Source organism: Siniperca chuatsi, linkage group LG1 (genome assembly GCF_020085105.1).
Source record: "Siniperca chuatsi isolate FFG_IHB_CAS linkage group LG1, ASM2008510v1, whole genome shotgun sequence".
In the NCBI taxonomy this organism is placed as follows: domain Eukaryota; kingdom Metazoa; phylum Chordata; class Actinopteri; order Centrarchiformes; family Sinipercidae; genus Siniperca; species Siniperca chuatsi.
The window spans coordinates 4,621,360-4,646,248 of NC_058042.1; the positions used below are offsets into that span (position 1 = coordinate 4,621,360).

The 24,889-nt window shown below is 41.6% G+C and overlaps 1 protein-coding gene and 1 long non-coding RNA gene across 4 annotated transcripts in view; one reads left to right on the forward strand and one right to left on the reverse strand.

Moving 5' to 3' along the window:
* samd4a (sterile alpha motif domain containing 4A) overlaps positions 1 to 24,889 on the forward strand; it is a 60,993-nt gene that overhangs the window by 2,879 nt on the left and 33,225 nt on the right. The window contains exon 2 of one of the 3 annotated variants that reach the window (XM_044217355.1): positions 1,240 to 1,260. The exons of the other annotated variants lie outside the window; for them this stretch is intronic. The gene's annotated coding sequence lies outside the window, so the exon portion shown is untranslated. The remainder of the gene's footprint in view (positions 1 to 1,239; positions 1,261 to 24,889) is intronic. 3 annotated transcript variants of the gene reach the window in all.
* On the reverse strand, positions 10,231 to 19,294 carry LOC122886385. Its single transcript, XR_006380340.1, has 2 exons — positions 12,918 to 19,294; positions 10,231 to 11,368 (listed from the first exon to the last, which is right to left on the reverse strand). It is a non-coding gene; the product is annotated as an uncharacterized LOC122886385 (long non-coding RNA).

Here is a 24,889-nt window from a genome sequence, read left to right on the forward strand (position 1 = left end):
CGTGGCTCGCTGGAGACGTCAGTCAGTCAGTCAGTGTGCCAGCCTATAGCACTGTAGCGTTCCCTGGGTTGGTATCGCGCCAAGGCACCCAAAGGGGTTCTGGCTGGGTTTTGTTGCATCAGACTGCAGCGTGGCCATGGAAACAAAAACCCTGGCAACCAACTGGCCTCATGAAAAATAGAAAGAAGTGCTGCTGCTGCTGCTGCGATGGAGAGCAGGCGTCTGTGTGTACCTATGGCAACATCTGCATGCAGTAACACATCTGACGGCTTACACTGGGGTGACATAATGGCCCTGCCCTGCAGTGACACTCGCACACATTACATAGAGTTTCCATCAGGGTTTACAATGGGCAGTGGCTGCAGTTAATGCAGGCTGGTCTTTGTTTTGTTTAATATGAAGCTGGAGACATCAAAGCACACTATATGAAGTTTCCTCATTCGACCGCTCCCAAAGTCAGGCTGGTTCATGCTGTCAGAGATCAAAGCAGATTGATGACATGGCGAGGCGGTGGACGGAGGTGACGTCTTCTTACAACTCAACAATGGGTTTTTCAGAATATAGTGCATTATATGTGAGTCAAAGAGACACTGTCTTGTGATCTTTGTAGTGATACTTCACAGTCACAGTCGTATTTCACTCTTATATTCTATGTGAATCTTGATTCCCCAGCTAGCAAGACTCTGATTTAAGGTCTGCTAAGGGCACATTTGTCTTGATTATGATGATAATTTAGTTTTAATTGACCCTGATTTACAAATACTTCATCTAACACTAGCATTATGGCTTTCTGAAAGTTCAATGTATTGCAGACAGTACAAAGAAATCTGAACACATTAGCAAACATTTATGCAGCAAATTATGTTATTATGCTGAAATAATCTGTACACTCAGCACATTCTGTGACCTAATTTTATTTAAAATGGTGAACCAAATTCCTTCTTATAATTGCAAGTTTTTAATTGTTTATACCTAACGTGCTTTACTACAAATCATGTTTGCTGAAGCCAGGTTATTCCCAAGCACACAACACAGACTAATGTTTCTGTCTTAAAACGAGTCTGGTTCACCATTAGAGCTCATGTTATTTATTACTTTGTACAGTTAAGAATGAACTGAACAGTAGGAAGGATTTCAACAAACATAATGACCTGAGAAATTAGATAATTAAGAAATTCACTGTCGAGGGTTTGTGCCTTTGAACAGACTGATGACGACCTGTTCTCTCTCTGTCTTCAGGTCAGGGATTCATAATCTGAGGTAACCTTGTCGTTTGCAATCACTACATTTACACAAATACTAGTACTTCAATCCTAACTCCTAAAGAAAAATCTCTTTTGTAATTTTCTTGTTAATGCTTCGATTTGATTAATTCAGATATGGTCATAATCACAGTAAGCACATCCATGTTAACCAGGGCTGCACGATATGGTAAAAAAATCATATTGTGATTATTTTGACAGATATAACAATTGCGATATGATTCACGATTAGTGGGAATGATCATTTTTGCATCACAAATTTCAACTAAACTATTAAAATCCAATTCAGTTTTATTTACATAGCACCAATTCATAACAGAAGTGATCTCATTGCATTTTTCCTATAGAGCAGGTCTAGAGCGTGATGATGTGACATTTGTTGGGGTCTGTACCAAACAAACAGAGAGAACCACAGTACTTCATAAAGCTGTTTTGTCACACATTTTACCTTTATCAAAAAAATGGCAGTTTCTGCGATTTGGATATTGCACTTGGCCATTTTGCGATTTTGATGATATTGTGATTAATTGTGCAGCCCTAATGTTAACACACCTGGATTTCCTTTAAATCGTTCCATTTGTTGGAACATGCTGAATTACTGTAATTCTCCAATCTACGGGTGTCAAAGGTCAAGATGCAGTTACAAACTAAACAACATAGAGGCTTGTGGAAAACCAGCTTATTCAAGAAATTGCTGTGTTAATAATGAAAAAGTTATTTTCAGTTTTGTCTGAAGCTGAGTACTTCCAGTTATTGAGATAATGGTGTTATATATCATTTCATACAGTACAGCTGTTAACCACGTGGTTGTTTGAGTTTTCCTCATGCTGCTCACATGGTCACATCAGTCTTGTGATGACCTGTGTTGCTTAGTCTTGTTAAACTTTTATTGAAAATACACAGGTCAACTAAGCAGCCATACTGTAATGATTAAATTACATGGTAATGTAATGGTAATATGCAGATGTGTTTTTTTTTTTGACACATGCACAGAACTGGACAAAGCACTGCCGAATATCTGCATGCATGTTTCCCTGTTTTCAACAGTCATGGCTGTGTAATTTCAGTAGTACATGTTGGCTCCAAATATTCTGTGCAACCAGCTCTGTCCCAGTGAGATCATGATAAGGGAGGTTTTAATGAGCCTCTACCTTCTGTACCTCTAGATTAAATTTCGGGCCACGCCCTTGAGTTTTCTCCCACCTGTGTCAGCTTGTGGTTGCTTCCTGTCTGCTGATTCAGCTATGTAAGGTGGAATCAGCAGGCCTGTTTCAGCACTGTAGACTTAACGTCAGGACGCATGCTGCTGAAAAGACGGAGGTTGAGAAGGTTGTCTGGTTACGCGATCCCTCTGGTATGTTGTGGTAACTTGTTTGAGTGCTCATCTGCCAGAGTAAGGCATATATATCTGTCTGCTGTTTTACTGGGCCAGTACTGATCCTGTATTGATCATGGAGTATTTGCCAGTTTGCATTTATTTCTTACCACAGCTATACAAGGAGCATGGAAAGCCGAAAAGTAGAATATCAGTTTGTGTGTGTGTGTGTGTGTGTGTGTGTGTGTTACTGCTAATGCTTAGTTAGTCTTTCTTGATACATTTCTAAATAGCTCTGTGGAAATCATTGTTGTTGTCAAATCTTCATTAAAAGGCTCACCTTTCTTTAAAAAGCTGCTGCCCTAGAACAATTTCATCAGTTTGTTTCATAGGCTTTTTTGGGGGGGCAAGAATAGAAATAAAACCGTGCATATCAGAATTTTGATCGAAAACAACAACACAGTATTGGCAATGTAAGTCTATAAATAGCTATTTAAAAATCCTAAACCTTTTGGTATCTACGTTGTATCATCACCGTAGGCCCAGTCAGTTTAGGAGCTTTTCTCAGACCATGAGCCCCTCATGCTAAATTATTAGTCTACCAACTGATTAGTGCAGTATGATTTGGTGCTGGTGCAGTGAGACCTGCAGGCTGTCAAAGGGTTAACATGCAGCTGGAAGTCTTGGGCTGAGTGGAAAAGCGCAACTATTTGGAAAGCGGTGTACAAATGAATGGAATCCTCAGTGACCTACTTCTCTGAGCGGCTGAGAGGCTACCTTGTTTTGGGACCCAGCGACTGATGTGACTTTATTTGCGACTTGAGATGCAATCGTAGTCAATGGGGTCACTATCTCTCTGAAAGACAGGCGGAGTTGCATCACACAGGATTTATTTTTATTGTAGTTTTTCATGTTGGAATTGGATGTTAGATTGTCACGATTTCCTTGACTCCTGTGAGTAATTTGGTTACTAATAAGAATTTGTGCATTTATAAGCCTCAGCATTTCTGTCTGTACCGCCCAGTACAGATGTGTAAATGCAACATTTACAGACCTAACCCTAAGTTAACAAGGGAGATGCCATCCATACTCATCCCTACCAAATCACCTCACAGATTTGTCTATTTTTGATGGAGAAACCACAGAGTGAAAGTTTAAGTTTTAAGTTTTCTTGTGTGATTTTTGACGGTAGTAGTCTGCAGCATTTCAGTTGTGGTTATTAAGGAATGTAACTTCCTGTTTTTCTCCTCCCTCAAGGAGAACAAAACTTCTTTTGAGACAATCCCGAGAGGGACAATATCGGATGAAGTTGGGAGGACATGAATAGCGAGCAGAGTACTGTCTGAAGGACGACACACTCACACACACACACACACACACACACACAGGGTGTAGGGTTAGTGTAAGGGGTGGGGGTTAGGACAGGACAGTGGGCCTGGTGTTCTGAATGACTAACTTCATTTTCGTGTGGTGTACTGCTGACCTGGCGTCACGGCTGTTTGAGCTGGAAGCAGGCAGGCAGAGATTTGATATGTACAAGCAGCTGTGTTGAAGAAGTGAAGGTGACAGCGATAGCGCTCTGTGTTTGGGATGGGTGGCAGCCGTCACTGTGTTTTTAATTCGATTAGGTCTCCATCTTTGTTGCTTCACCAGAGAAGCGCTGGAGTGAAAGCGCTTGTGCGGTGCAAGAGAAAATCGCTGCCCGTGGGTTTTCTTTCTATGACAAGCAGATTGACATTAGCTAGGTAGCTAAAAAGAGAAAAAACAACAGCCAGGTCAGAAAATGATGTTTACCCGTAATATTTCGATGTATGAGGCTGGGATGTAGCCGGTTTCCGAGCTGCAGCTGGACCAGAACTTGCTCCTCTCCAGGAGAAGCTTTCTCCGGCCGCGAAGTGCAGCGAGTTGGGCTCCGCGGATCAGAAGGCGTACCAAGGGAGCAATACTGGAATACTTGGGGAAACTTTACAGATTTGGCTGCTTTCACGTGTTGTGCTGCTAGCTTGATGAACTCCTTCTTTTTGCTAAAAACAGCACACAGATGCGCCGAATGTAAGACGAAAGAAGTTCACAAACAGTGCACATACATGTGGATACATAACCACGTGGTATTAAAGCATGAATAACACTAAAATTCTACAACATATTATGCTAACTCACATGCATCACGGAGGTTTTGCGAGTCGAGTGAAAATCTGCCACTCAGGTATACAGGTTCCCAGCTGACTGACGATCTATGTCTAATCTTTCTAACTATCTTTTTTTCTTTTAATGCAGAAATAACAGCACAACATTTAGAAATGCAATACTTGATGATTAAGGGGCATTATTTCAACCTTTAATGTCAAGTTTTTTTTCTTAATATCTATATATTTATTTGTAATATAATGGTTGGGGAAACACTGGGGCGTCTGAGTGGAGATATCAGCTCTGTTTATAGGAGATTTAAAGGCTCAATTCTTAATGTAAACATTCATATTTTTAATAATTCACCAGGTTAGAGGGTTCCTTGTCCAGTTTACAGCATTGGCTCTCTGAGAATTTCTTTCATATCTAAGCAAAATTCTGTATTGTTACTGAAATATCCCTAACCGAATCAATATCGAATCAGGACCTTCTGAATCGGAATCGAATCGATTCGGGAAATAGAGACCGGGGTTCATTTCCCGTGTGAAACCAATAGTCAACGCTGATTGTTTTAAGGATGTAGTTATTTTAATCCAAACCATGATCTTTTCCTAAACCTAACCAAACTGCGACTGTCCCCTGAAATGTTTCTCAGCAAGATTTATTTTGAAAGTCTATACAGACGTTGCATATTTATTATTGCTAACTTGATCGCAGAATGAGAACGTGTTGAAAACATGACACTGCCGCGGTGGACCGGCATGTGTATTACACCCTTTGGCGTGATACAGAGTTGTAGCAGCAGAACGGCGGCAAGTGATAGTTGTCCCGTACAGTAAACAGTGCCGTGAAACTAGGAGCGCTCGGGTTTTGTGGCACTGTTTAGACACGTGTAAAAACACACATGGTAGTGTGTGTGTGTGTGTGTGTGTGTGTGTCAAAGTCCGACACAGACAGCAGAGGACAGAAGCAGTGCGCCCGTAAATGACACCAAAACGTTGTAGATACACTCAGCATAGTTTATTACATTACTATTTTGGTACAAACATTTACCAGAGTGGTGGACAGCAAGATTTACTGGCCAAACGGAAAATCTACCCACATTTGGCGCTTGTCAGGTGTTAATTTCGGAACCTTGTTAAAGAGTGTGCAAACCAGAAAATCTATGTACAATCATGGCATGTGAAGTAGCTATCTAAGTGTTATGAAATCACTTACAGTGTGCCAGAGAAACATAACTGCTTACCTAAGAAAGATCTACCAGACACCAGATATCTAGGAGATCAAATATAAATGTTTTCATAAACGGGCTGAATCACTGTGGTGTTAAAGTCCCCCTCCACTCAAAAATGTGTTTTGGTTATTGTTACTCCACTTGGATATTTGAGCTTCACTGTGCAGAATGATGTATGTGCAGAGTTTGACACTAGAAGACTGTTTTCATGTTCATCTGCTGAAGGGAGAAAGTTTCTCTGTGATATCCTTCTCAGTTTAATACCTGTAAGTAGTGTACGAGATGATTTTGTGACATCACAACTAGTTTTAAAGCCAATCATTGGCCAATATGCAACATACACAAGTGTGATATGGAAACTTGAAGCCTCCTGTGTACGTACACTGAGAATGGACTTTTCAGTGAAATAGGAAACATTTTATGTCTAGTAGTTAAACTTTTGAAATGAGCTATATCTGCATATTCATGGAGTGAATGTAATTATAAGATTTTTTTTAACTAATTAATTCAACTTTTTTGTGGAAAAATTATATCGTACATTATCTGGATTATTATTCCAAGCAGAGTATTTTAATGTCGTAAAAAAAAAAAAAGAAAGAAAAGAAAACAGAGATTTATAAGCAATTAGATTAAAAAAGAGAAACAAAACAGACATCCTGCCATCTACAATTCTTAGCGGGTAATACTATATTTATCAGTGGATTATATATTTCGATTTTTGTCCTGACCTTGTTTTTTATCCCTGCAATTAAAAGGTCTCATTACCTGTAACCGGTTGTACATGTTGGTATCAATGTTTGTAAAAGCTTTTCAACAGTTAGCAGAGAGCTCAAAATATGTCATTGTCATTGCTCATCAAATGTACAGTTAGTGAATGACAGTGTGAGCTGGAAATGGCGAGAGAGATGAGTTTCTGACAGTAGAACCTGAAGGCTCTGTCTTTTTTTTTTTTTTTTTTTTTGTATCATGAAAGGATTTGCCAAAGCACGTAAATGGGGGGAAAAACCACCTTTCTTTACACCTGGAAGCACCAGATCCTCAGAAATGGCAGGATTATACAGGGGGGGTTAACCTCAGTGGAGAATTTGAATTTGAAAAGCTGTTTGAATCTAGGTCAGAATATGACTTCCAGCTAAATGATTACTTTACAGTGGAGCTGCCGGCACTAGCTTTGCGTCTAATATTGTAGGGAGAGAGAAAGCATACTTCTGCATTTGTCTGTGTGTAAGATGACTGACATGGAGGGAAAGTCTGCGTTGTATAATGGCTAGTATTACTCAGTGAATTCCTGTTGCGTTCTCTGCCTAAACTAGGTCTGATGAAAACCTGGGCTGGAAATCAGCATTCCCGGCTGAGGCGGTAAACGGTTCCGGTGTTGGGGATACTGTCTAGGAATGTGGGCACGTCGGAGCACACTTGAGTCAGGCGCTCAGCGAGAGTTGGACGGGGGCTTTTCCAGCGTGGGGGGAAAAAGACACAGTGGAAAAGGAAAACTGATTCCACCTTCAGTGGAGCTAAGGTCTCCTGAGTACACCGCAGTATGGAAGAGGGGAGGGTGAGAGGAGGAAGGACGGGTGGGGCGAAGAAGGGAAAAGATGAAGACTCAGAGAATACTGGTTCCATTTACAGCTGAAACTCATTCATCACTTTCTCTGCCTAGTCTAACTTTCCCCACGTTTTTTTTTGTTTATATGTTTTAAATATTTACTTGTTTTTGAAAGTCCAGTCTTCATGGTGTCAAACTTAGCTTGAAATTAACAGCTGTCCTGGCCAACACCCATTAAAAGAAGGTTACGTTTGTAAAAAGTATTAAATAGTCTTAAATGCTGTTTGGGAAAGTGTTAAATATTTATTTATTGAATGCTGTAAGCACAGTCTAAAATTCACCAATATCTGTACATTTAATCTTTGGCGAAATCAACAAGAGTTGAATTTGAATGCCTCTGTTATCCTGTTACAGTATTTTAGGTTTTTGCTATTCGTGTTCACAAACTTTGTCCCCTGGTGACCACCGTAGCGTCTGTCTTGATGGCATGGAGGAGCTAGCTAGTTACCTAACCTGCAAACACTCCAGTTTCTGTGGGTTTACTTTCTCCATAATTTGAACCCTTTCTCCTGCGCTTCCGTTTAGCCGTTAATCTCCAGTATTTCACAAGTCTCATTCATGTCATTGCACCCGTCAACTTGAACTGGTGAGTCGCATCGCACGGCCCCTTGTATATTCCCTATTCAGAATATAAATACGAGGACCAATATTGGCGAAATAATGTGTAGGAAACATTGCCAGGTAAATAATTGTCCAACACCACCAATGTTTGGGCAAGAGATGAGCTGTAAAAAGTGGGGTAATCATTAGTCCAAGCTACGCCAGGAAGGTGACAGGACAGCATTTACCTATTTATTTAAAAGCCATGTATAAACTATAAAAAAGAGAACCACAATAATAATACAGCAGTCTAAATGACTTTAAGCATAGTTATTGGCATTCGACCTTGATATAGCCTCATTTCAGACTCTGGCTGTAAGACAATTGTAGTGATTAATATCATTAAAGTTAGGGTAGGTAATGCAGCTTAGAGGCATTTTTTGTCATATTCGTTGAAATTCTCTTTACATCCCGACAGCAATCAATAAATCAAATGCTCTGGGAGGGGGGGAGAAAAAAATCTGGTATCTGTGGCTGTCGCAGGCCTGTAACAAGTCTACCTGTCTACCTGCATGCACTCTGCCCGTGCACCCATGAAGGTGTGTTTTGGGGGAGTGGCTTTGGAGGGAGGCCTGAAGGGAGGGGGTGGGATTTTTTTCGGTTGGATACTTTCAAAATCTAGCTGTCTCTTGCTAGTTTCTCCAACGTTACCTACCCTAGCTTTAATTTAGGACAAATATATTTTTATCACACTAATAAATGTTTTTGGACAAATGTTTATCTTTAACTCAACCAGTCATTGTCATTTTGCCTTACTTATAATTTTGAACTGACAATATAGCCTATGTATTTATTCAGACGAGTACGCCTATATTTTCACATTTGATGTTTATTTTTATTGTAAAATTGGCCTTAAATTTAATTAGTCTTACATTTAACTTGCTGATACATGTAGATATCCGGGTCAGGTGAAAGTGTAACATGATCAGTACTGATATAACACTTAACGGCACCATGAAATGATAAAACAGAATCTTTGACAAAACCAAATGAAGGCTTCATGATTTAAAAAACCCACCGGTATCACCTTTTAACTTTAGACTGATGTAGTTGACCTGCTCTGCCAAAGGAGGATCTATAAATGTTGGCCCCCGTAGAGATAAAAGTTTAAAGTGGAAGTGATCTCATCTGGTTTTTCACACAATCATACAAGCTCCATTTGTCAATATCCTTTGTGCCTTTCTAAACGTCTCATTAGCCATTCTCTCAAAGAGAGGGAGAGAGAGACGGAGAGAAAACTCTTGTCTCTGTCCAAACTCTGTCTTGTCCAAACTATTTCATCGCACCCACGCATGAGCAAACAGTTTATTTCTGGAAGTTGACGGCGTGTTCTGTGAACTCGTACTGAACCTCAGGAATGGGGACAGACAACCTGCCAAAACGACCAGAGGGGAAAACGAAATAAAGCTCGTCTTTTCCTCTCGCCTTTACAGCAAAGGCTTTTTCTTTTCAGTTCTTGTTTTCCAGGTATGTGTGTGTGTGTGTGTTTTTTTTTGTTGTATTTTTTCTGTGTGCGAAAACGAGGATGGACAGAAACTGGGGCTTAGCCACTAAAAGGACTCCACACTGATGGAAGCTACTCGAAGCCTCAGACATGTCAGGCTCTTGATATTATCTCTGAGAGAGGCGTACGAGGTGTCACAGATAGTAGGGATTATGCAATCAAGTCCGTCATAAATCCTCAAGGTTTAGTTTCTCACTGAACCCTTCTGTGCTTCTTTGTAATTTTGATCCCAGCTTTGCTTTCCCCTGCAAGTTGGATTACTGTGTCGTGTGTATGAGTGTATGTTTACACCCAGCCTCAAACTAAAAGACACACTATCATCAGTTATGATTGGGTAGCCAGTCTACTAGCGGTAAGGAAGTGTTTCAAACAGAATACACATTGAATACATTTTCAACTGGTGAATTGTATGGTTTTAATGGTACATGAAATGAACAGTTTGGCGCATACTGTGGCTTTTGGGTCTGAAGGGGGTTTTGTATGTTTTTGGTACAGCAGAGAAAAAAAAGACAAGAATTTCTTATTTATTTTGAAAGCTGACAAACACTAAACAGTCGTTCATGGCCCACAATTCTTGCCAAGTTACTCAAACATTTGCAAATGGCCACTAAGTATTTAATGGAAAACAAACAAGTATGCACACATGAAGGAACATTATAGCAGGGCTCAACCACTCTGAGTATGGAGGCAGATCTGCAGCAATAAACACTCCTATAGTGTTGGGTGTTGGCTAGTCTGAATCTTCCGTGAGAGGCTGGTTGAACGCTGTGGGGGGAAGGACTGGACTGATCCCTCTCTCTGTTTTAGACCACTGGTAGGAGACACATTCTGTGATGCCATCGCAAATGAATTGCATGTTTGATGTTGCTATTTCCATAGCCAAAATGGCCTTCCATAGCCTTGTTAACACAAAGCTTCAATCAGATCCATTGCTCTTCATCCAACACTGTCCAGTGTTGCTACATTTTACAGGGAAATTGTAATACTCCCAAACCGATGATCTAAATGATAGGGGAAGTTCTCATTTACATTTACCATTACGAAAATATCAGCTCTGTCCCTAACCCTATACAGGCTGGGGTTAGCGGACTAGCATGGTTTAGCTAACAGACAACAACCAACACGCCTTCAAAGCTTTCCAGGTGGAAGTCACACTTTTTAACTTAGATTCAGCATGTTCTAAGATGTATACTGTAATAAGACCGTGTTAGACTAATAGGAGTGGAATTAATTGGTTCTCAGCTTGAATTCAACCAAAACAAGTTCCATATTAGCCAAATGCCTTACACCTTTAATGAATTATGATGGTTAGAAGACAAGTGCTTATGAAAACTTAAAATTTAATCATTCAATATAAGCCTGACTGCAAATATAAAAAATTGAAAACACTGTCTTAATTAACATCAGAGAAAACAGAGAAAACATAACTTGACAGATGATTCACATACATCTGTGTGTGAGTGTGTGAGAGAGAAAGAGAGAGAGAGAGAGACAGAGGGTGAGAACAGGTGAGGGATACCAGTCTGTCTCATAGATGACCAGAGTCAGTCTCGTCCTGACCAGACATACAGGCGTATAATGTTTCCCCATATAGCCCCCCAGCCCTTCCCCATCCCCACCCCGCTCTCGGGCAGCTGGCTGTGCTATACAGTTCACTTCTTGTGTAAGGAGGCTTTTAAGCTCGGGAGCCATCCAGTCCCAACTGCACAGACAAGCAGATCTGTAAAGGGAAAATAGCACACAAAATAACATAAGTTTGACTTAGAGCAAGGAAGATGCTGGCTCTTAGACTGTACACTGTCACCCAGTAATTTATTTATGATCATGAGCTGTGCTCAGTGATCAATGAGTCTAAAGTGTACACCTGCAGCTGGCATTTTAGAAAATATAGTTAAATTAATACCTCTCTAACAATGTCAATCAAAACTGAACATTTTTATCTTTGTAAAGGTAGAATTTATGGCTGAGCTGTTATATTAGATTGCATTAGATTTGACAGGTGTACCTAATAAAGTGACCACTTTGTATGAGTGTATCAAAGATGATAGTTGCAGTGAGTATAAGAATATTAAACTATAAATATATCGGCAGGTGATATCTACAAAGTAAGCCTAAGAACCCTGCGTTATTTAAATCTTTGAACACAGTAACTCCTTTTATGCATAAAATAGTGTTGAAAAGGCTAAGGACATCTTAATATGAAAAGGGTTGCTGTTACAAAAATTAGGCAGGGACGTTTTTAGCTTGCCAGCCCACGGCAGCTGAGCCAAAACCTTAATGTGGGACTCTGCTACAGTCTCAGCTGTGTTTCTGACTGTCCTCTCTGTCCTCATATGAATGGACGGTGACAGTGGAGACACAGCAAGGCGCCGCTGTCCACACTCCTTTACTTCTGATTGGTTGACACACTGTTGGCCACAACAGACAGAGTGACATCAGCAGAACCAGCCGGTGAGAGAGTCCCACGGCAACGGTTGCCGTGACGGCCATACAACAGGAGTCTTTGAATCCCTGGTGGGTGGAAATGACCTCATCCAAACCAGACTCCTCCAGGAAGCTGTGTTCACTGTCTACTTCCAGACTCACCAAGGTGCTCACTTCCAGGCCAGGTGTAAAATGAAAACCCCCACCCCCAAAATTCTGGTAAAGATTTGTCCATGGCATGCTGGACACCAGCCACAATCACTTTGAATGTCTTTGGTAATAAACAGAATCGATCTTTGCTTGTTCTCAGACTGCTGATTGTGAGCCAGTTAGCATTGCTGTCTGTCAAACCAGCTTTTCACCACAGTTGCACTGACTGGCAGAAAGCATCTAAGCTGACTTTTCTTTTCTGTTCTGTCCAGATGGTGAAATAACAGGTTGAAATTTCATGTTACAGGTTATTGGTCACAAACTTGATCATATAATTTATTTCACCTTTTTCACTGTTTTCCCACAGTACCTAAATCTATAGATGGAATAGCATTGAAAACCAGTAGGCTTATATTATCAAAGATAAATATTTGGTCACTGCTGCTTACCTAAATTTCGTGATGTTTGCCTGCAGTTCGCTCTGCTTTGCCTACAGTGTAAAACCCACCTTGAATAGTGCTAGTTGGATTTTGACATTTCAGAGAGTGACCTAATCTGATGTACACCCAGCCGGACGCATCTTCAACCACTGATCGGCTCGAGAACGTAGAGTAGAGCTCTTGTTGCCTCGGGCTGTTGTGCTGTCGTGTTTTTCTGAATGGGTCTCTGTGTGTGTTTGTGCTGTGTCTACTCACATGGTGTTACAGCCGGATGCTGAAGCTATATCCCTCAGGCTGTGGACAGCCGAGCATGCTGGGTAAACCCGTCTGTCTCGCACTCACGGACCCACACTCCACATTCCACATATCACTTGAATGTACGTCACAAGCTGCAGCGAAACAAACACGCTTAATTGCATCAATGGCCCCTACACACAAACACACAATCATACAGCACTGCAGGAGTGGCCAGTGTAGCCTGAAAGACTCTGACTGGTCTGTCTGGTGTGGTCAAACCAGTTAGTTAAGTGCTGTATGTGTTATTACACCAGTATTCTGTATATGCAGACAAAAATGTTTATAGGCTCCAAAAGTTTGGTTCTGTCCTTAATTTATGTTCATTAATTCAAGTTGGAAAAGCCGTTGAAACAGCATTTAGACCATCATTGGACAGAAAACCAAAAGCTTGTCTAATTAAATATATTTTTTTAGGGTTTACAGCTCTTTAAACACAGGGTGACCCACAACAACGATTCAATGGTACGAATGAAATAATTGTTGTGATAGGGAAGAATATTCGTTATATCAGAAGTGGACAATGATGATATCAGATAGCAGATATTTAGTGCAAGCCTGATTACTAACCTTAGCGTGATAGCATTTTTTGTATTATTTGGTATGAAGGCCTGGACAGTTCTGCATACTTGATAGTTTTGTGTGTGTGTTTAACCATTGAACTCAAGTAGTTAGCTGTAAAACAGTTCTGTATAGCAAATGTGTAGTAGACTGAAACTTTCACCTTCTTTCAAACTTCTCTCTTTGACTGACTTGTTGTTGTTATTTGGTAGACCACAGCACTAAAGCAGTTTACAAAGACACATCCCTATTAAGCTTACAAATGTACCGGAAACAATTATACCCAAACCACACCACCAGTACACTGCTGCGTTTGTGTGTGTTCTCCTTCTTCCCAGCAGGTACGGAAATAAACCTTTATTCCACAAAGGAAAATAATTATCATTCTTGTACAAGGAAGGAAGGGGGGCTGTGAGCAGAGCGAGAGACAGACAGAGAATTGGAGAGGCAGAGAGAGAGCGGCTGATGGGCCCCTGACTGCCATTTCCTTAAATAGAGTTGTGGGCTTCTCCGGTCCAGCCCTGGCAGAGCGGAGGCTCACATTCCCAGCATAGCTGCGACTGCAACATTCAGAGCCTCCCCAACACTGGAGAGCTACGTACGCTTCCACAGGTAGACTGCAAATCGTTTACCCTGTTTTCAGCCCCCACCCTGCTTCCTCCAGACATCCAACCACCAGTTACTACTGCAGCAGGGGAGAAGAGGGGATGTTGATGAAAGACTCAAGAGGAAGTGGGAAAGGAGGGGGGTTGGAGCAAAGGATAGCAAAGAATTGTTCTCCATTCATACAGCAGCCGTGTCCTTCTACTAGGAAACCTCCCCCACTGCTGGGAAAAAGATGAGACAATAAAAAAACCCATCTTGCCTCTTCACTCACCCAAAACACACAAGTTAAGGATATGTCTATTAGCCTGCAACAAGTAGTCCTACAGGATAGAAAGACATAAATATTTGTGGTACAGATGTGCCACAGGAGCACCTATAGTTTATTTTTTTTAATGTTTAAATTAAATCCAAACTCAAGTTATGAAATTTGACCCTTAACATTGTAGAAATAAATAGTCCCTGGTATTAATTTTTTAGGGCAGAGAGGAGTTCTACCTGTGAACAAGTATGACCTTCTCCCTCTTCCCTCTGTTACACAGGAAATATTGTTTGATATCTGGGAGATTTTACTTTTTTCATCATCATATCATCATTTACTGCAACCTGCGTTGGCAGCAGTCTGTTGGGTGATGTCCAGGTGAAGTGCTGAGGTGTGCAGGGTTTGAATGGGCCTTGAAAATGTCAGAAGTTGTGGATTTGACAAAATAGCATAAAGGCTTAAACTATTGTTTAAATCAGTCCGTGATTTGGAACATATATGATTTTCTTAAAGAATAGATTTCTGAAATATGGTGCTCAAATTCATCGATATGCTTCACGTCTCTTCACTAAAGGATTAAAGAAGACTTTGTATGTAGAGCAGAAAGCCTGTAATGGAGGGTTGTGTTGATGCAGCAGCACATTTTTAAGTAATGACATCATCTCCTGACTTGGCAGACCTGGTTTAAATGAGGTTCAGAGTGGATGTGGAATGATGTCAGACATTGTGAAGGAGCCCTCTACTCTGATGAAGCCAATAAAGCTGGATGCTTGCGTGAACAGTAGCCATGATGATGCTTTTCCTTTTCCTGTGGAAGGGAGACACACGCACACTGGCAAACATGTTCAAGTCATCGTCAGGCAGGTGCTTCCCACTTCAGAACCACAAGCACATGTTCACACACACTCTCACACACTCATCTTGGCCACTGTTTAAAACATTACATAGTATAAATAAATAATCACCCAAGAGGAAGAGACCTACTTTATACCTTTGACCAGGTGTCCTGGCTGTGATGATACAAGACTGCTATGAAAAGGTGTTCCTCTTCCTGTTCTATTATGTGTCACAGGAATCTCTCTTTCTCTCTCTCTCTGTTTGTTGAAGCGCCCTGGAGATGTTGATTGATCTTTCACTGATTTCATTCAGCAAAAGTTACTCCTGTGATCTGAACACAGGAGGGGCCATGCACCTCTTTACTACAGTATTTCCTGTGGAAATGAGATAGCGGTCTGGTTTCCCTTGTTTCCCTTGTTTATGTTCATTAGAGCATCAAAGACATTATCATAAAATACATTGCAAATAACTTTTTGTCAGTATTTCCTACAGTGTCCTCTGGTTTCCATGAAGGAGTGTTTTGTAGCCTATAGTATTTTCTTTACTGTCTCCTGGTTTCCATTATGAGAGAGGAGTGATGTGGCAGAAAAGCTTGAACTGACCAGTTGGGTTTGGATGATGAACTGTATACCTAATTGTAATAGAGAAGTAGAGCAGGTTGATGGAAACAGGGGGCAGAGTGATGCAGAGCATTGGTGAGTGCCCCGTTTGTCCCTCCTTTCTGCTCGCTGCTCCAGTGCTGTCCAGCAAAGTCGGCAAACTTACTCGTGAACCAGATGCCGGCACCGCGTCCTCTACTGCCGTCCAGTGTGATCGCCACTTGCTGTCAGCAGCCACACTGGAGAGCCGCTTCCTAGTCAGGATCAGGACTAGTCAATCTGGATGCACACTTTAAATGTCTTTGACTATGTGCTACAATGATGTTTTCACTTCCCAGATGATGATCAAAGGCACTAAAATGTGTGTTTTGAATGTGAAATATGTCTGATATATCTAAAAGTGACAGACATACTATCACTTATAGTTTAGCAGGGTAATGGTTGGTTCTCACCATTGCCGGCAATATTATTAAGAGGCCAACTGTCTATAACGTCCCACTCACAGATCACAGACAGAACACATATTAAACAGAATACAGGTGTTGCCGTATACTTTTGTCTCTTTTGATTGACGGAAACCAGGTTTCCCATTTACCTGAGGTTAAAGAAATCAGCTTGCTACAGAAAACCTGTAACCAGGTTACCGTCGGTAAGTGCATTCACTGCATGTCAACACGAAGCAGACTGTCATGTTTAAAACAGTCTTTTGTCCAAATATCCAGATCAGAGCAGCGTCTGCGCAAGAGAGTCAGCCATTGAGAGCAGCGTAAATCACCTGCTGACTGGTTTCCTGACAGCTTGACTGCCTGTTTCCTCTCACTCAGCTTCACCTGTCGTTATGACACATTATTTTGATGGAGAGGGATAGATTTTGTCTCTCTGCTCTCCTCTTCTTCAGTTTCACCACTCTCTTAGCGGACCCATTACGGTTTCACTTTTCAAAGTTGAAACTTGTCCTTATATTCACCTTAAAAGAATATTGCATACTAACAACACTACATAAAGGCTGGTATTGGTGATGTACTTACATTGTTTTTCAGAGTAAATTTAGTTGATGTGTGGATTTTCCTTTTTCAGTGATGCCAGGTTGAAATCTTTAACGCAGCTGTAATGATTGAGATTGATAGAAATTTTCTCAGTTAGGGCTGCACCAAATTAGTAGTTTTATAGATAATAAAACTAATTGATAATTGAAATTAAAATTTCCTCTGATACAGGTATTTTTAATTTGATCACAGTACTACCCTGTTTCTAATTTCACAGCAGAAAAAAGACCACAGACTTACAGCAGAAGTCAAAGGCATGGCATCAGGACATGGTCTATTGGCTGCAGCTATATCCGTATACAGCAGCCTCTCACTGGTATCATAGCCATTAAAAATATGCCATATCACTTACTGATTTTAGCAGCTGGGAGGCTGACACAACTTTTTTCCCTACTTGTATTTATGGTCTGTCTGATATGTCGTGAATATGGCATAATGTCACTTCCCTTTGGATTGTTGAAAAACATTCTGGGAAATGGCTAAACTTTACTTAAGGATTTTTTAAAACTAGACTAGACAGGAGTAAACAGCACTCCTCCTCCTCTTCCTCCTCCTCCTCTTCCGCCCTCAGTCAGTTTTGTGTCACTAGGTCAGGCTGAGGCCAAGGTCAGGTTGATCCCACAACACTGACTCCCTCTCACTCTCAAACAGGCTCTCTTTTCTCTCTTTCTATTTCTCTTTCGTCTGTTTTCTCTTTTTCTCTCTTGGCTCTTCGGTCTACTTTCTCCCCTCTTGTTTATTGCATGTGTGATTGTCCCGTCTTGTTTATTTTGCAGTCTTCCCTCTCTCTCTTTTCTGCCCCTCCAGTTGAAACCTGTTGACACCAGTGAACTTTCCAGTCTGTCTCTCTGTATCTTGTATCCACCCCCTTCCTTTCCCTCCCCCCTCTCCCCACACACACATATGGGTGTATGTATGTACAGGGCCCCAAAGCTTGTGTTAGGGCCTGTGGGAGCCTGCCTGCACTTCTTGTCAGGACATGGACTCTCTCTCTCTGGGTGGGGCGATGCAGCATATAGCATTAGATCATATATTTTGTGTACCACGCCCCTTTCACTGTATATACACTGTCCTACCAGCTCCTCACTTTCTCTTTTCTTACTTGCACCCTTTTTGTTTTTCTTGTTAGCTAATATTTGTTTCTTTTCTACACGTTTTTAGTCTTCTGTTTCTTTGTTTTGCTTATTTACTCTTTCTTTGTCAATATTTCTTGATATCCTTTACTGTTTTGCTTTCTTTGGTTTTGTGTTGGAGCTTATTTCTCAATTTAGTTTTCCTGATTTCTTTCACTTTATTTGTTCAGTCATTTGTTTTTTTGTTTTAATTTTGGTTTACCTTTGGCTTTATGTTTTCTTACTCCTACTCTAACACTCAGTTTTTTCTTTTTCTTCCTCATTCACACCTCCTCTTTTATTTTTGGTCTCTCTTTTTCACTCTCTTACTTCCTTTCCCTGCTGTAGGACAAACTTTAATCCCCCCAGTCTGTATGAAGTGAAGATGATCCATGAAATGTGCCTTTATAGTATGTGCCTGTCAGTAGGAAGTGATTAAAGCTGATCCAATAAAAAGTGCAACTTCCTTCTTTGTTTCAGTGTTAGCAGTCCAGTTGTCCCACCCTTAGCTAGGCCACTGATGCCTGAGGATGAAGTGTTTGGTGGGACTTGGTGTTGAGTCAGGACCAAGGAGGTTGAAACTGAGAGCTACAGGGCTGGGATTATCCCAGCACCTGCTATAAAGGGTTCACCTTGTTTTGTTTTTTTTAGAGATTGCAGCCTGGAGCAAGGCTTTCTTCCTCTGAAATAAAGATTCACCAAGTACCAGTTGCAGTAGAAGTTGTTTTTTGGTGGATATATAAATAAGGTAGAGTAGTACTAAAAGTTAACAAACTTCCTCAGCTGTCTCTCCTGCTGGATGTTTAGTAGGAAAAATGTATTTATTTTCACATTATTCCAAAGTGTTTACAGTCACTTTGTGTTCTGTTAAGACAAAACAACATGTCGTACATAACATCATTAAAAATTATTCTTGGCAGGTACTTGGTGTCCAAGCACTGGATGCTGCTGTTTATCAGATCCATGTTCTGTCACCTCAGAGTTATGTCACTTCCGATGTACCACTTAACTCAAGTGTTATTACTGAAATATCTCTCTTTCTGTTATAACTCAAATGCACAAGCATTGAAATTAGTCTTATAATGCAAATAGCCTAGGAATTAGTCTGTATAATTGTGCAATAAAAAAGACAAACAATAACAGATTACCTGTTAAAATACAGTTCATTTTTTCCTATATGTAGCCAACAGCTTACCTGTGCTCTTAGTATGTACTCCACAAATATCTGCTTACTTCAAGTGTCATGACAGATTCTTGCATCTCAGTGCCTGCCACATTATAGGTTTGAAACTCACCTGAGTCCTGTACATGTGATTGATACAGTGAATGACACCTGAGATTTGTCTTATTATAGCATATAGCATTCCTGCATGAAACTTAACTTATCGTTAGTCAGAGCTACCATGCTTACTCATTTTTTGGATTGCAGTATCCGGCAATGAACAGAACAAATCTTTTGTGGTTGAACTGAAGTGGTTTAATTGAAGTGTAATGTATGTAATCTGCTGTTTCAGTCTCTCTTTCAATTTCAGGTTAGAGAGACTCAAAATATTCCTGTGGAAAAGAAAACTACTAATAGTTCAAGTGTCACAGTTGTAATGTAGACCTCAACCACTCATTCATGTGACATATTGCCTGACCAGCGTCTCATTGTGTTCCAGTGTTTTGTGTAAACGAGTGGACATTGTGATATTGTGGCTCATTACATGTGGTGTGAAAAAGACCCGTCTTACTTTGTGTTAAATAGAGCTGTAGTACAGAGTAGGGATAGGACTGGGGCTTGGTCTGTGTGTGTGCGTGTGTGCGTGTGTGTGTGTGTGCGTGTGTGTGTGTTTGAGCTCGGCTGTGGATCCGTTAGGAATCACTGCATTCTTCAGCAGCAGGCTCTGTGGTATGCCAGCACATTCCCCACTGCTGAGCTGGAGAATCCACTCGGAAAGCAGGAGCGGGAACTTTTCCTTTCTACTCCCTCCCACCCCTCACTCCACCCATCTACTACTCTGTTCTCCTCACCACCCGGACCCTATCTCCCTTTTCTCCTTCCACAACTTCTTCTAAGTTGTCTAAACTATATTTTCCAAATCCCTTCCTCATACAGTCTGGGCCTTTGTCTAAACCATGAAGTCTTGATTAATGTAATATATGTGAGTCTACGCTGTGTAACTGTGGTGTAATGTGTCTACGGTTAAAAAGTCCAGGACATTTCATCCAGACACTGAATTCACCTCTCATCTCCTCCAGTCTTTTCTCCCTGCCTGTATGTCTCGCTCTCTTTGTGTTTTTCAGCTAGCTCACATTAGCCTCCTTGTCAGGTCCTTTCTTGAATTAAACCCCCTGCTCTGTGTATTGTTGGTCAGCTCTCTCTCGCTTTCGCTCTGATTGCTGTCCTCAGGTTGGTAAAGGGAACACGCTGTGTCAGACATGGTGTTGAATCAACAACAGCTATAGTGAGTTGACGGTAGTGGGACAAAGTGAGCCAGCCTCATGTTTGTTGTGCTAACAGGAGAAGCACAGGACAGAGGTTTAGAGGACACACACATACAGAGACTTGTGAGGATTTTCCATGGATTAGATTAATTCCTTAACCCTTTTTAGGTGTGAGGTGGTAACACCTCAGCTATAGCTTTATCTGAGCCCTAACCAAAATCTAATCCTAATCTTTACCTTAAACTCAAAACCCCCAAACTGTTATTTGAGTAATCTTCCAATCCACTCACACACATGCTGCTTATGGTTATGCAACTTCACAGCAGCTGATATGGACATTTGTTCAAGTGTGAGTTGGGGTCAAGTGTACACAACCTTTCCACGCACACTGTCTCGCTCACATGCATTCACTCTCTTTGTCTCTCTCTCTCTCTCTCACTCACTCACTCACTCACTCACTCACTCACTCACTCACTCACTCACTCACTCACTCACTCACTCACACACACACACACACACACACACACACACACACACACACACACACACACACACACAAAGCTGGTGTGTCATTGTCAATGTGATTGGGAGGTAATGTGTCCCTTTGCTAACCACTAATATGGTCTTATCTGTTGTGCTAGCTGCCTTGTTGTGGCTTTGTATGCTGTTGACCCATCTATATTTAGAACAAGAGGAATCATGTGTCTAACAGTCTCCACGTGTGTGTGTGTGTGTGTGTGTGTGTGTGTCTCCATTCGGGTGTGTTTGTGTTTGCACATAACCAATGTGTAACAAATGAGCTAAAACAATCACATTGTTTCCACCACTGTCACTTGCGTCTTGTGATCACAGAGTCGGATGTGAAGAGGACACGCTGTATCCAGCTCAGGGTCAAAGTTAAACCCAATGAACATCTACTGTTCTGAGGCTCCTGGATCCATATTTGCAGGGGACTGTTGTGGTTTTGGGGTTTAGTTGTGTTATTTCCTGTTTTAGTGTTCGGCCTCATGTGTCTTGTGTAGTTTTACTTCCTGTCTTTGTTTGCTTTTCCCACCAGTTCTGATTGTTTGCCCTGCCCTGATTAGTTTCATCTGTGTCTTGTTTTCTCCCTTCACCTGAGTGTATTTTAGTCTGTGTTCTTCCTTTGTTCTTTGCCAGTTCATCTTTGTCAGTTGTGTCAAGCGTTCCAGCCCTTCTTCAGTGTTTCCTGTATCTGTTGGATTGTTCTGTGTTTCGTGGACTTTTGTTCAGTTATGGACTTGAGGATTTTCTACCGGCTCACTCACGGATTTGTTTGCCTTTGTTTAGATTATTCCATGGTATTGACCACTGCCTGCCTGGTACTTCTTATAAGTCTTTTCTTTAATTAAATCACTGAACTGCACCTGCTCTGCCTACATGTCTGCATTTGGGTCCAAACCCTAATGTGTCCTGCTTGACTACTTGACAGTACGAACTGGTCAACTATGGACCCAGCAGACTTATATTCTGACGAACTGGTTGATTTGATTTCGGATCTGGTGTGTTGAAAGGAATTTTGGAGGAAGGCTGCCAGTGATGATTACAAAGAGACAGTTGTGATTTTTGCTCACAAAAAAGTCTCCTCAAAGCCTTGACTGAGGAACTCCTTACCTGAGTAGGTTGTGGACTTCCTCAGCACCCATGAACCCCAGCCCGCCTCCAGTTCCACCCACCTCCAGATGGTTTCTGTCTTCACCACTCTGTCTGTCAGCCCAGCCTCCTGGTCGCCTTCCAGACCTGCATTGCTCTTCTGTCCAGCCCTCGGGCCGTCCGCCTGAGGTCTTCTGCCCCGCACCTGTCCAGCCCTCGGGCCGTCCGCCTGAGGTCTTCTGCCCCGCACCTGTCCAGCCCTCAAGCCGTCCGCCTGAGGTCTTCTGCCCTGCACCTGTCCAGCCCTCAAGCCGTCCGCCTGAGATCTCCAGTACAGACTTTGCCCTGCCTCCATACCGCCCGCCTGAGGTTTCCTGCTCTGCCCCTTTCCAGCCCTCTGTTCTTCTGATCCCTGGTCACTTGACCCTAGTGTGTCCTGCTTGACTACTTGATAGGGACTCATATTACTTGGAGATGTAATGTGATTTATATTAATTACAGAGATTTTGTTGGTAGTTTTTGTTGCTGTCCCTGGCTTTTCGAGCATTATTTGAGTGTTGGATTTAGAAACCTGGGAGAGGAGGAAGATGAGTAGCAAACATCTCATACCACTGAGCCACTGTTACACTCATGTTTTTCAGTGATACAGTGAGAGGCAGGGCTGTGTCGCAAGCAGCACCCTTGTCTTGGTGCCAGAGAAGGTGTCAGAGGGCAGTGCCAGGGCAGGATGGCACAGAGTTCTCCAGCAGGCATTGTCTGCAGCAGTGAAGTGCTGTGTCATCCCCCAAACAAATGACTCTCTCTGTCTGAGGTTTTAGTGTGTGCGTATGTCTTGATGCTGATGTGATTCATCAATTCCCAGCATGCCCCTGTCTCTCTGTCTGACATGAGAGGACAGACTTTTTATCGATCATGTCACGTTGTATGGGACACTTGTATGCTTAATTTTGACATTACGCTGAAATATTTTTTTTACATTGTTGAAAATATGACAGGTACTGATATTCATGGAGCTGACAATTGTCTGACTAAACAATCAGGCCTGTCTCTGCATCCTGTCAGGTGGGATGCAGAGGTGGACAAGATTAAACAGAGTTCCAGTGAAGTTCATAGTGATACTCTGAGTCAGAAACTACAAAGGAGTTGTGTAAGAAGGAAATTCAACACAGTATTTCCAGTATTTCTCTCTTATGTCATTGTATTAAGCTCAGTTTAACCGCTTCTCTCTTCATTCCTCCTCCACTCCTTTTTGCTCCAGTTGGATGAGGTTAGCATTTTCTCCTCAAGGCTCAGGGTGGGAGCATGCTAGGAGAGGAGGTAAGGAAAGAGTCTGAAATGCATGGTAAAACTTCCTCATCCTGTCCACTTAGAATATAATTTGACTTGTTGTTGTATTGTGTGGATAAGAATGTTAATGGCTTCTTCGGTTGTGAGTGCTACATTTTCTTGTCATTCTTAACATTTATTTACCCAGGGTTGGTTGGTTTCACACTTGCACAGTTACTCTCTGTCTCTGTCTTGCTGGGTAGAATCTGGTGCATTTGTGTAATGGATAGCCCAATGTTTCTCCTAGCAGTTGACCTTTGACCTATGCTGGGTGCGACTACTGTGACCCCTCTTTGAGCAGTGAGATGCCGCATGTTTGTTTGCTGTGAGGGGAACTGCTCCAAGGCTGACTCCTTGACCTTTTAACCTTGGAGTAGGAGAACAATAAGCCTGAAGTAACTTCCTGACTTCTAGGTGTTTTAATACCTTTTTCCAGCCACTCTCTCTATTATTCAGGGAAGACAGACGTAGCTTCTAGCTAATACAGAATGCTATTCATCAAAAGCACTTTTTTCTCATTTTTAATCTGTTGCAGTACTTTACTCCCTAATGCTGAATCCATACATCAGGGGTCTGAGTGCCACTTTTCGGCATTTGTCCTCGTCTTTGTTGGCATTAGTGTTGGGTTCACAGGACCAGGATCCGGTACTTTTGGCCTCTGAGCAGTGTACTGCCACAAACTATTACACTGAGTATAAATTAAAACTGGTGAGTGAACTGTTTCTATCCCCATCATTGCAGTGTGATTGAAACTGATCACCAGTTTTAAGTGCAGGACAGAGCTAATGAGAGCCTCTGTCATGTCAGCCACCTGACGATGGCTTACCTGCTCACCTGGCTGTCAGAGTTCCACTTGGCCAGTAATGTTGGCCGTTATTTGCAAGTTATTCCAAAGTGGTTTGTCTATGGATGCACACGAGTGATTTACTTCATTACCAATCTCTGGTAGAGTCGGATCCAGTAAGTTACTGAAAATCAGTTCTGATGGCCATTTACATACAAATGCTCAGATTCAATTGGTAAAGGTTGTACCACAATAAAGGGACAGAGCACACTGACAAAGGACATGATTATTTTCATCGTACTTGCTGTGAAAAATCTTCCCTGTGGTAAAAATATGCAACCACACAAAGGACATAATTCATCCACGCATCCTTGATAACATTTGTTTAAGCATACTTTTACTCATACCTTTATTGACAAAGTATGTTAAGGTTTTACTTTATGAACTCTGTATCTTATGAGAATTTTACATTAGTATTATTATAGATGTCTATAGATATCTCAGCCTGCATTCTCAACCTTGAATAGGAGTTCATGGGAGAGTGCTAGGCTTTGACTTTCTGTGTTCTGTTGGCTTTGAATTTGTGGAACTGTATAGAGGGAGGAAGTGAGGATTTCTGGGATGACTGGATATTTTAATTTTATTTGCCACTCACTTGCAAGCCCTGTTGTATTCAGAGACAGAAGAAACGATGACGAGACACACACACACAAGCCCCTTTCACACAGATAACCCCTATGATCGCTGTGTTAACTTTACTATTTG